Source organism: Corvus kubaryi, unplaced genomic scaffold (assembly GCF_017639235.1).
Source record: "Corvus kubaryi isolate FWS band 111438036 unplaced genomic scaffold, C.kubaryi_AGA036_p1.0 137, whole genome shotgun sequence".
Classification (NCBI taxonomy): Eukaryota; Metazoa; Chordata; class Aves; order Passeriformes; family Corvidae; genus Corvus; species Corvus kubaryi.
In genome coordinates this window covers 18796500-18808039 of record NW_024580671.1, presented here as the reverse complement: position 1 = coordinate 18808039, position 11540 = coordinate 18796500, and the positions used below count along the sequence as shown (strand labels likewise).

At 44.2% G+C, this 11540-nt stretch overlaps 1 protein-coding gene across 2 annotated transcripts in view; it reads right to left on the bottom strand.

Moving 5' to 3' along the window:
* The window catches only part of MET (MET proto-oncogene, receptor tyrosine kinase), an 88717-nt gene extending 88572 nt beyond the window's left edge, over positions 1 to 145 (bottom strand). Inside the window, exon 1 of one of the 2 annotated variants that reach the window (XM_042018082.1) lies at positions 59 to 145. The gene's annotated coding sequence lies outside the window, so the exon portion shown is untranslated. The remainder of the gene's footprint in view (positions 1 to 58) is intronic. The other variant, XM_042018081.1, reaches the window with a different exon arrangement.
* Positions 146 to 11540: the final 11395 nt, after the last annotated feature.

The window sequence follows — 11540 nt, the reverse complement described above, 5'->3', positions numbered from 1 at the left end:
CCCCTCCGCCCCGCAGGCTCAGGCTCCCCCCGGCCCCATCCCGAGCTGCTGTCCCTACCTGGGGGCGGCAGGGGCTGCGCGCCCCAGCGGGCAGGGGTGTCCCTCCCTCCCTCCCGCACGGCACCTGGGCTGCGGGGCGGCTCTCCGCGCCCTTCCCTAGGGCGCCTCCGCCGCGCTGGTGGCGGCTCCCAGCGGTAAATCAGCCGGTCCCCGCGCTCCCTCCGCCCCTCCGGCGCGGTCCTGACCTGCCTGTGACTCACCACATCTCAGGAGCCCGGGTGCGCGGTGAGGGGAAGGAGGGGGGGGGGCTTCTTCTCTCGCTCCCCCTCCCCTCCTTTTTTCCCCTCGTCCCTTCTGGCCAGGCGCCCCCAGCCCGGGGGCAGGAGGGACGGCTGTCACTTCCCAGATGGGGAAAGCCAGGAGGGGACCCTTGGAGGACCTTATTCTGCACCTGGGCGTTTTCAGGACAAGTGGGTACCAGTGGTGTGCAGGCACAGCCTCCCGCGGCACTCCCAACCGCTGGGCACCCAACATCAGGTGTCAGTGCCTGACTGATGCTAAAGCCTAACCCTGAGAGGTCAAGATATGGTCACCCCTAGGCTTGTCCTGAGCCCCACCCCCCCCGCCCCCCCCAGGTTGTGTAGTAGTGAACAAATTTAACCCATATTGCACCATCATGGTCAGTGCTGACTGTGCTTTAAATGCCTGTCCACATGTAATTCAATGACCTCAGTTTATATAGCTGTCAAATAGTTGTCTCCCCCCATATGCGCTTCCTACAGGGTATTGAACTGCACAGGTTGGGGGTTTCTCCTTCACAAGATTTGCAAAGCAGATGATGACTTCATCTTTCAGAGGTGCTGAGAAACTGAGTCACTCAGCAATACTGCCTGTGCAATGTACACTTGCAGAGCTGCCGAGAGACTGCAAGTCTCAACACTGGGGCATGCAGCAAAGGATCCATCTATGTTCTGGTAACGAGTTTCAGCAGCTACTGATTTAAACCAGATTTTAAGTGAAAGGCTCCATATTCCAATAGAAGTTACTGAAGACATCTATTTTCCCTTTGCTTGCTTCCTTTTTTGGCCCCAACTCTGCTCCCCCTAATCATACCATTTAAACCAATGAATGTTTTTCATGAGTGAAGTACAAGGAACGGTAAGAAACACTGCCCAGTTTCATGATTAACCATGGGAAAAATGTCAGACCTTACATCAAAATATTTTGCAAGGAAAATTAAATGTTGTATGTATTTGTTTTAGGCCTTGGATGTCACCATGATGTGTATGAAGACAAAGCTGTACATCAGAACAAAATGTTTTAAAAAAGCAGTTTGCCAGCCTCCTGCTAGTCTTCAGCAGCAGCACTTTCACAATTTATCTGTCTCCTCTTTCCTATGGACTTGCTGGCACTAGTGATAAAAACATCTAACCTAGCTATAAGCTGATTTTGTACAAAAACAGATGCGTGATTGAGGGCAGCTTGTCCCCCCCAGCTTCCCCTTGAGTAGAAGTTGTAACTGCAGTGAGGTCTCCCCTCGGTCTCCTCTTCTCCAGGCTGAACAGACCAAGTGACCTTAGCCACTCCTCATACGGCTTCCCCTCAAGGCCCTTCACCATCTTTGTTGCCCTCCTTTGGATGCTCTCAAATAGATTTATATTTTCCTTATGTTGTGGCACCCAAAACTGCCCCCAGGATTCGAGGTGGGGCTGCCCCAGGCAGAGCAGAGCAGGACAATCCCCTCCCTTGCCCAGCTGGGGATGCTGTGCCTGATACCCCCAGGACAGGGGCGGCCCTCCTGGCTGCCAGGGCACTGCTGACTCAAATTAAATTTGCCATTGACCAAGACCCCCATGTCCCTTTCCACAGCGCTGGTCTCCTACCTCTTGTTCCCCAGTCTGTCCGTACATCCAGTGTTGTCCCTTCCCAGGTAAAGACTTCAGCACTTGTCTCTGTTAAACTTCATGACTGATCTGATCTCATTTCTTTGAAGTCCCTGGAAATCTGTCCATCTACTTCAATAACCTTTATTTCAATTATTACTCAGCAATATTTAGAAAAGGAAGACACAGTGCCAGCCCTGCCAGGGAAAAGCATGGCTACAATTAGACTGTACTGCTCACTGGGCTTCAGTTAATGATCAGTCACTGTGCACCCTATGGCCACACCAGATTTGGAAGAATCTCCCTTATTAGTTTTGAAAGGAAGCAATAAAGAAAAAGATTTAAATCCAGAGCTCATCCTAAGGAGAGCCCCTCATGTTATCTGTTCTTAGTCTGCTCCTGAGTTTGCCATGCACCTGCCTGGGCTGAACAGCCAGCACCCAGGCTGTTATCAGTGGGACAGCTTGTGCTATTCTAAAGCCAACAAATGGATTGTCACTAACATAAAAAGGAGAAACAGATGTTTCCTTTCCATTTTGACCATGCTGATGCCATGTTATTTTAGGTTAGTTTTATGAGCCAGTGACACTGCACTGGGGCTTTGATAATTGTCTGATACTCCTTTCATCATTCTTGCAATGATATGTGTGCACCATGAACAGCTTCTCGGAGGCTTGAAGCACCTTCAAGGTGCAGTTATGGGTGAAAAAGGAACTATGACCTTCTTATTAATCATCCTGGTTTTTTTGTAGGTTTTCCTCAATTTTCTCTCCTGTCCAAAAGGAGCTGGTCCTCTGCAGTCTGGCATAAGATGGTGTGACGCATTTTAGAAAGCTGACGGCACTGGAAAAAACAATTCAGAAGTGTGAAGGAGAGTCTATGAGGGTGATCTATTCAGTAAGAGAACTGGAATGCACCAGGGAGTGTATTGGAACATGCTTTCCAGCCCTGACGTGTTTCGAGATAGGGAGCTGATGAGCAAACACTATCGCATTTCCAAGAATACAAACATAGAGTTAGAAAAATGAATTGCAAGGCTATGTTGAAGTTAAACTTTCAAATATAAACATGAGGAATGAAAACACAGGATGATTTATATTCCTGTGCACTGGCAATAGTGCATCTCAACACACTAAAATATCCCCTTTAGTTTCATTGTGACTTCTGTTCAGAACCTAAGTAGTTATTTATCATAACTACAGGTAGCAAAATGAAGTCCATAGACTTATGTATCCAATTTATACTTAGTTTCAATAAGGAAAATATATTTAAATACCTCTGTAAATCTGGATCTAACTACATTTTCTAAAAGTACAGAATCAAACACGAATCTACTGTGCATTTCTGCAGAACCACACTCTACTATATGGCACCACAGCTATATGGTACCATCAGAGGATTTACTCTTTGTCCTCTGCTGCAGTCATTCACACCTTTGGGAGCAGATATAAAATGCAAATGTCATCGTGAGACTCCAGAGACTTCTGACTTAGCGGAGCTTACTCATGAGTAAATGATTTCAGAAGGAGCAAGACAGTGGAAAGGAATTAATTTAATGCTTAAGAACACACAAGACAGAGATCTCTAGAGCTGAGCTGAGTAGTGGTGGGTATCAGGTACCCTCCTGTCACAGAACCCTGCAATGGGGACTCAGAATAACTGAGTCTGAGTCTCCCTGGAGTTTGATAAACAAAATAAGAGCCTTAGGTGAACCTGCCCAACTCAATGGCCTCACAGACCAGTGATCCAAGGGGAAAATTATAGTGCAACAGCCTGCTGGGGTAATGTGTAGCTGTATTTCCTGTAGACCCTTATTCACTGAAAGGCAGCCTGGCTGCAAATGCCAGGGGCAGCTCAGGGAAGGGGTTGTGCCTGAGGCACATTTTCCTGTGACTACTTTGTCCCTTCAAGTCACTCTATGGCAATCTGACTTTCACTGTTGTTCTTGGGCTCAAAAAGCATGCAGTGGGCTGGGAGACAGTGTTGACTGGGGGATTGGGCTTTGGAGAAAAAATGCCCGTGGTGTTGTCTGCCTCTCTGGAAACCAGTCTAAGTATCACAATTGCTACTTAGATCTCTAGAATCCAAAGACTTGATCATCACTGCATTTTATGGCATTTATTATCTAAGCATTTATTAACTAAGCCTATAGATTCTGGAAACTAAATAAGTACTTTCTGTTTGTTTGTAAGAGGGTCAACAGTGTCACTGGAATAAATTTCAGCCTGCAACTGGTGGTTGCAAAAGTCCCTTGCAAAGCTAGGAATAGAAGTCTGCAGTTAGAAGTCCTAATCTCTAGCCACTAAGGTACCCTGGGCAGTTCTCCATTTGTATGGAAACACAGATCATAACCAAAGGTGTGTCCACCCATTGCACTGTGGATGATAGGCAATTTCTGAGCAAAGGGAAGTAATTTGTTTAGCCTGATGTTGTTCTCCTCCTTGCTTCTCTTTCTGCTTGTAAATGAACGCCACAACAGAGCCATTCTAAAATCCAAATGGTGAATGCATCAAGTGTAATTCTTGAAAATGGAGGAAAATGTTTATGGGGTTAGTGCATCTGAAGTATGGATTGCCATACTGTGTCTTTTTTGTGCCAGTCCCAGAGCCTTGGTGATCACGTGGGAAGCTGGTACATGAGTTCAGGAATCCAGCAGAAATTAATCACTCAAAAGAACAAAGATTAGTTTGCAGATAGATTAGCTCTTCAAATCCATCTGCTATGCAGTAATGTGAGTGCTAGTGCTGCAAAACGACAAGGTCAGAAACCAAGGAGGAGGGTGGGCTCATAGCAGCCGAGATTTATATCAGCTTAACTGGAGGGGGCACCTCACCCTCCAGAAGGCAGGGGATGAGATGGTATGGATCTCACTGTTCCCCACCTGAACCTTGCCTCCTTTCCTAGTGGTGTTGAAATATGCTAAATCCCTGAATGGGTGCCTCTGAACATACAAACCCAAGAAATCATTTCAGGGATGGAAAGCTGAATAGTCCTTGTGTTCACATCCCTGAAAATGGCATAAGTGCAGTAGCCCTCGGTGCATTCACTGAGCTCACACTGCAGCAGCAAAGGCTTTCCAGCATATTCTGTAGAGAACTTTTCTAGCACAGCTCAGCATGAACTGCTTCAGGCAAAGCACAGTGAAAAAATCCAAATCCAGTATGATATATGTGCCACTTTGGAACATCAGATTTATTTGCATAACTGAAAACAAACCTGATGATTTAAAAATTAAAATATTTACAAAGTGAGGAAGTTGCTATGTATTATATCCATACGTTCACTGCTACTGCACTCTTAGTTAAAATGTGTAACTGTTTCTTGACATTGTTTTTAGTACATTTTAAATGAATTCCAACACCACCACCCCTTTATTTTAACTGCAAACATGTTTCTTTTGTTTAGTACTGGAACCACTCAGATTTTTATATTTCCAGGATTATATTTGGACTAGCTGCTAAAAAGTTTCCTAAAGTCTCTTTTAAGTCTGATTCCTTTAATGCAGGCGCAGCCTTTTTTCCCCCTTCAGTTTGCTGTTTGTATTTACAAAGGGCATAGCATCCAGATCACTGAAAATAGAAAATCTGCCTATTTAAAAGCACAGGAACAAATCCTGCCTCCAGCTACGTGTGCACCTGGTGAGCAGGGGAAGGGTGTGACTATGCTGACACGCGTGTGAGCATGCATGAGCAAACACTGTTCTGATTCAGCCTACTTTTGGAGGACATAAGCTTCACTGGAGATAATCGGATGCCTAAAATTAAGCATTTGCCTAAGTTAGGTGATGCCAAGTGCCATGGGCGTTTGCAGCCTGGCTTTTGCAGTTGTGCTCATCCTTGCATGTCATGACACAGCTCTGCAGTTGCCATTTGCACAAGTAGTACTGTTGGTGAACTCCTGTTCATAGAAAGAGAGCATTCACCTTCAGATTTCTCCTTTGTCTGAAAGCATCTCAGAATGCTACTGCTTAATGTAATGCTGCTCTAAGGACTATCTACAAGGAGTGGAACAGAGATTTTGAGGAGAAAAAGCCCCTTTATTTTCTGCTTACTTACTTTCTTGCATTTATAGCACTTTGCCTATTTTCAGATCAACTCAAAGAATTTTTCCTCAATAAATCTTTTTTCAACATGTGTGAGAGAGGAAAGCACTTTAAAACCAGAAACCATCTTTGTAATACTTCCATAAAGTGCCAGAGAACACAGAAAAAAATGAGATCTTGTATCGGTCTATATTTTCTTGGCGTAACATTGACCAGGTGTCAAGTGGAAAGATGGGAGAAGCATGTCAGAACAGTTTGGTAATGAAATCAATTGCAAACACAAGTGTTTGCAGACTTGGGAACTTGTGTCCTAGCTCTCTGTAACTACCAAAGTGGAGGTCTTTGGCAAAACATCAGACTGATGTCGTTATAGTGGCAATTTGCCTGACGTGCTTAGTTTTAAAGAACTGTGTCTAGATTTCATCATGATCTTTTTCCCACCTCTAGGGGCTTATACTCAGAAATATTTGTCAATTTGGAAAACCTGGTCACTTTACCTTGAGTGTGTAAAATTTGTCTTCTACATCTCCTTGAAGAAGTAGAACACAGTTATAAAATCTCATAGTGGCTTTTTACTTAATGACATTAAATATGTTTCTCAGATGTGGTTTAGTGTTGCATTTTATGTACAGTACCTATTCTGATATATTTTTAAAGATTAAAAAAATGTATTCTGTTACCAAGCCAAATTATTGTAAGTCAGGCTTGGATTTGGTTCATTATCATTAAAGAATTTGCATTTTTAAGTTAACTTTAGAATAACATAGTTGATTCTGTAATGATGTAAGCATATGGTATTTGCCAAAAGCTCTATTTCATAAGGCTGGTTTAGGATACAGCCCAGCTCATGAGGATCTTGATAGGAGATTATTCCTTTCAATAACTTTCATTATTTAATTAGACACATGTGCTGATTATGAATTTAATACTATGGAGAATGAAGTCAACGTTAAAATCCCATCATTTTAAATTAGGCAGGAGCACACCCACAATGTGTAGCCAGGAAATATTTGTGTCCTTAACAACATCTATACTGATAACAGTATGTTTCTTCACATTTAAAACAAAGAAGAAAAAAAAAAAACGGAAAAATTCAGAGTGTCCTTATACTATTATTACAATTTTATTGTTTGTACTCCTTTGGGAGCTAATAGCACTGTTGTGTAACATACAGGGAGAAGGCATGTTTAAACATACCAGCAAGTACTCAGGTGAGCTTAAAGTTTAACTTTGAGTTTGGGAACATTTTCAAATCAAATGAAACAAGGAATTTAGAGGAAACACTGAGCCAAACCAAAAGGGATTACTTCAGCATGGTAACTTTATGTTTCACTCCCCTCTATCTGCTGAGAGATTTTTAACAAAGGCAAAATTCAAAGTTAAAATGTGGGTTTTGTAAGAACACCTTACTGATTTTGGTCACTTTCATAGATTTAATTTTACCTCTAAGAAGGAACAAAAGCACCCCACCAAGAAGTGGGCAGCAGGAAAGAGGGGACCAGTAGGACAAAACCTATCCAGTTCAGGAGATTTAGCTGTATAATGAGTACATCAGAAGTGAGAGACTGGAAGTTGATGCTTTTTTTCAAATTAAATCATGGCACTCACTCTGAATACCTGCCCAGCCTGCTGTGGAGGGCTGCGGAAGGCTCAGGCGTTGTGCTCTGGTGTTCACCGGGCCCAGTGGTAGCTGTGAATCTGTGCCAGTTCCTCATAGATATGGTGACTGTGTCTGCCCTCGGTTTGGCAGGGGTGTTTTTAATAGCATGCTCATTATACAGAAATATTTTCATTTGACAGACAATTTAAATGATCGTATAAAAGCTGCAATTACCATCAGGACAAATCCAGCTCTGATTGACTCCCACGTTTGCTCCCAAAGTTTGACTCTGAACTAAAGAGACAAGAAAGATTTTTAGCCTTCTTTTCTTCTTTTTTACATAGGCTCTTCCCTCTTATTGCTGTCTCCCATGCTAACGTACTCAAGAACATCTCGAACTCCTGCTGTCTTAGTCTTTTCCAAAAGTCCCTGTTGGGAAGTACTATTAGCTTTATTTTACTGATGGGGACTGAGGAGCAGAGAAAACCACCGTCTTGTCTAAGTTAAGACAGGAAGGAAACCTCTAGAGAAACTGAGGGAGGAAAGTAGGTCTAATGTAGAACTATCTTTCTGAATGTCCAAAAATCCTAAAGGAAACAGGTTTTTTTTGATGCCTAAATAGGTCAGAGAGGTAAGCCTCATGTGAAAATAAAATCGCAGCTTTGAAATTGGGACCCTGAGTAATACTGTCTCTGTCCCGGCTCCGTGGGGTCCCGCGTGCCCCCACAGCCGCACGGGTGGGTTCAGTGTTACAGTCGGTAGCACAGAGCCGAGAAGGGCATTTGTGTGCATCCTGCCATTTATTGCTGCTACACTGCCGAAGGGTGCAGAGGCAAAGACCAACATGAGCCCGAGACTCACAGTTTTATCTGGGGGCAGGGAAAAGGCGGGACCAGGGAACGGGGACCAATGGGGAAGCTCTGGGGGAGTGACGAGGGGTAGAGGCTGACAGCCAACCGGGGAATCCAAACTGGGATGGATTAACAGAACAGAACACGCATCCTGGGAGAAGGCTTTCTGGTCACCCTAACATAAAGTGGTTCTTGTGGCACTAGGGACTTGTCTTACTGAAAACTCTCTGTCCCTTGTAATGTATGTTCACAAGCCACCACACCTGAGCTATTATGATAATTCTGAAAATATTCCTTTTGGCAATGTTGTGTTGTTAATTTATACGTGAGTAACTTGCTTATCTGGCGGCTCACATAGCTGCTTGTTTGTGAAATCCAGTGATTTTTGTCTGCAACTGTTTCTTGAGAAACAGGGAAGAAATCAGAATTGTTTGGATCGTCTGCCTTGAGCATCCTGGTCACCCTATGAAGGAGGTCACCTTGGTCACCTTGGTCAAGCCAGCTTGTGAGGTCAGCTGGCTGCTTCAAAGCATCCAGGTCACTTCAGCCTGTCCTCTCAGTCCCCAGAGAAACAGAGGAACAGGGCTGAGAAACTCTCAGCAGTTGCACTGAGGGCAATGTGGGAAGGGCCATTTGCTGGGGGTTTTCAATTTCCTTTCAGTGTGCAAGCTAGACAGGCCTTTTACATCTTTAAGTATATTTTAATGCTTTTCTGGGAGCTAAAATGTATTGCAAACATTTTGCTGGTATGTGTTATTGCTCTTTAATGACAATTATGATGTAATAACTGTTAACATTATCTTAGAAGGCTGCAATGTGTCTCATTGCACACATCCTATTGGCATTAATCAGGAGACAAGCTTAATCTCAACCCAAACATGTCAGGGGAGTGGCTGGGGTGGAGGTGTGACTGGAGATAAAAAGGAAAGGCTGCTACTTTCTAGGAAGGAAAGGAAGATCTCCAGCCCCATCACGCCACAGTGGGGTGGCCTCTGTGTCAGAGGTGGGCGCTCAGCCGTCCTCTCACGCAGGCAAGACCCAGATCACTTCATGTGCCTTGTGAGATGCCCAAGGATCTCAGTCTGGTCTCCTTTTGTAGTAAACAGAGAGAAAAACCTCTGAGAATTTAAATCAATGCATCTAAAATATGAATCACTTTATTTTTCTTCATACACTTCAGTCAAAATGTCGGACATCTAATCCTGCCTATCTGGGCCTCAGTTATAGACAGGTAGTCAGACATGAAGAACCCAGCTTTTTTTTGCCTGAGGTGCTATGAGGGAAGTACCCAGGAAAATACAAAGATGGAATTTTCAAAACCAATTAATTTAGATCAACTAACAATGGAAATATTCCTGCTGAGTTATCTCCAGCATTGTCCAAGAGATTCTGGAGCAGGCCACTTTGCTTTCGAGGAAGAAAGCAGACAAAATTCACAGATAAAATCATAAAACCCCAACACTTACATAGCTCCTAAATTTATCCTAAATTTCTTTACTCTAGATTTCTGGATTTTTTTCTCATTATAAAAGGTAACATTAGACCACACAGTAGAATTCTGTCTTTTTGCTAAGATTAAAAGCACAGAAAAATATACAGGGAAAATTTCACTAGTTGTGATAATTAGCAGTTTTATTAAAATTTCATTTAATGTATGGCTAGGGAGATACCTGATCCACCTGACCTCCTGATCTACTTCTGTCACGGTAGTTTTGAAGATGGTTCTTAAATGCAGACAAAGAGATTGCAGACATTTTATGTCATGGAACACTTTGAAGACTTTGTTGAACACAAATTGAACATTTTGTTTCTGTTCTACTGTTCATATCCTGACACTTCCAATAGTCTATAAACATTTACTTTGTGTGGAGAAGGGTGCTATTTAAATTTGAAAGTTTCCAGTATGGGACTTCCTAATCCAACCTTGATGTATTTTTCACCAGCTTGAGTGGAAACCTTGCATGCCCCTGTCCTGGAGGGGAAGCTGCCTCCATGCCTTTTGAAAGGATTCAGAACTGGTTCTGCCTGATCCCCCTGCCCAGTATTAGAGCCGAGTGCCACTGCTCTGAATGGCCACAGATGGGTTTGAAAGGCTGCAGAGATCTCGCTCAGACAGAACCTGTGATTTAGAGACCAGCCAGGTGTGGGCATCTGCAGGCAGGTCTGAGGTGGCAGCATGACTTGGGCTTGCAGCAGGACACAGGTGACAAAGCTTTGAGGAAGGCTGAAAGCTCTGTCTTAACCAGCTTTGACCTGAGCTGCTGGAGATGGAAGATGTTCAGAGAAACTGAAAGACTGACTCAGATAGAGGGGTAAAGTGTGTCTTGTGTATGCTGGGACTCACTTTAGATATCTGCCTATTTTCTGACCTGGATGCTGGTGAATTACACCTCCACACAGTTGGACCTGAGTAGCCAGCTCACATGTGGACACCTGCAAGTGGGCACCTCCAGGTGTCTTCATCATGCAGCTTAGTCTGGAATGGCAAAAGAGCTGGGACCACAGCTGAGATGTTATGTGTGGGCAAGATTATCCCTGGAGAGAGAACAGTGAAGGGAGTAAGAGTCAGGGCCATGTGGAGAGTTGGAGGAGAGGTGAAGATCACACTGAGGACTGGTCAGGAGAGAAGGGAGAGGCACAATCGCAGACATGAACTTTTAAGAAGAACACTGTAGCTGCTACAGAGCCTAACCAGTGGTTTTGGAAGGTGGTGAGGGGTTGAGTTAGCCAACTGCACAGTTCTTGCTCTGAGAGGCAGCTAGAAAACCCAGCAGTGAGGAAATCCCAGCAGCTAGGAAATCCCAGCACCAGCTCTACTGATAACAGCTCCATTTGTGTATTCATGGCCCCACATGGCCTGGTGTTTATTGAAGGGCTCACTAGAATAAGGGAGGAAAGCTCACACTGGATGCAGAAAAGATTGAAATTGACATACTGAGTTTAAATAAGATTACACTAATTAATCATCCTCCTGGGAATCTGACGGATCCTGACGGATGCGATCTATCCAATCACATTAATCTTCTCAATGCGACGGCAACCCCGCGCGGGCCACCCAGCTCCACTCGGCACAGAGCCAGCAGCTGGGAGATGGCCACAGCCCTGACCCTTGGGACAGAGCAAACCAGCCTGCAAACAGCCTCGCAGCGGGTGCAGAGGCAATG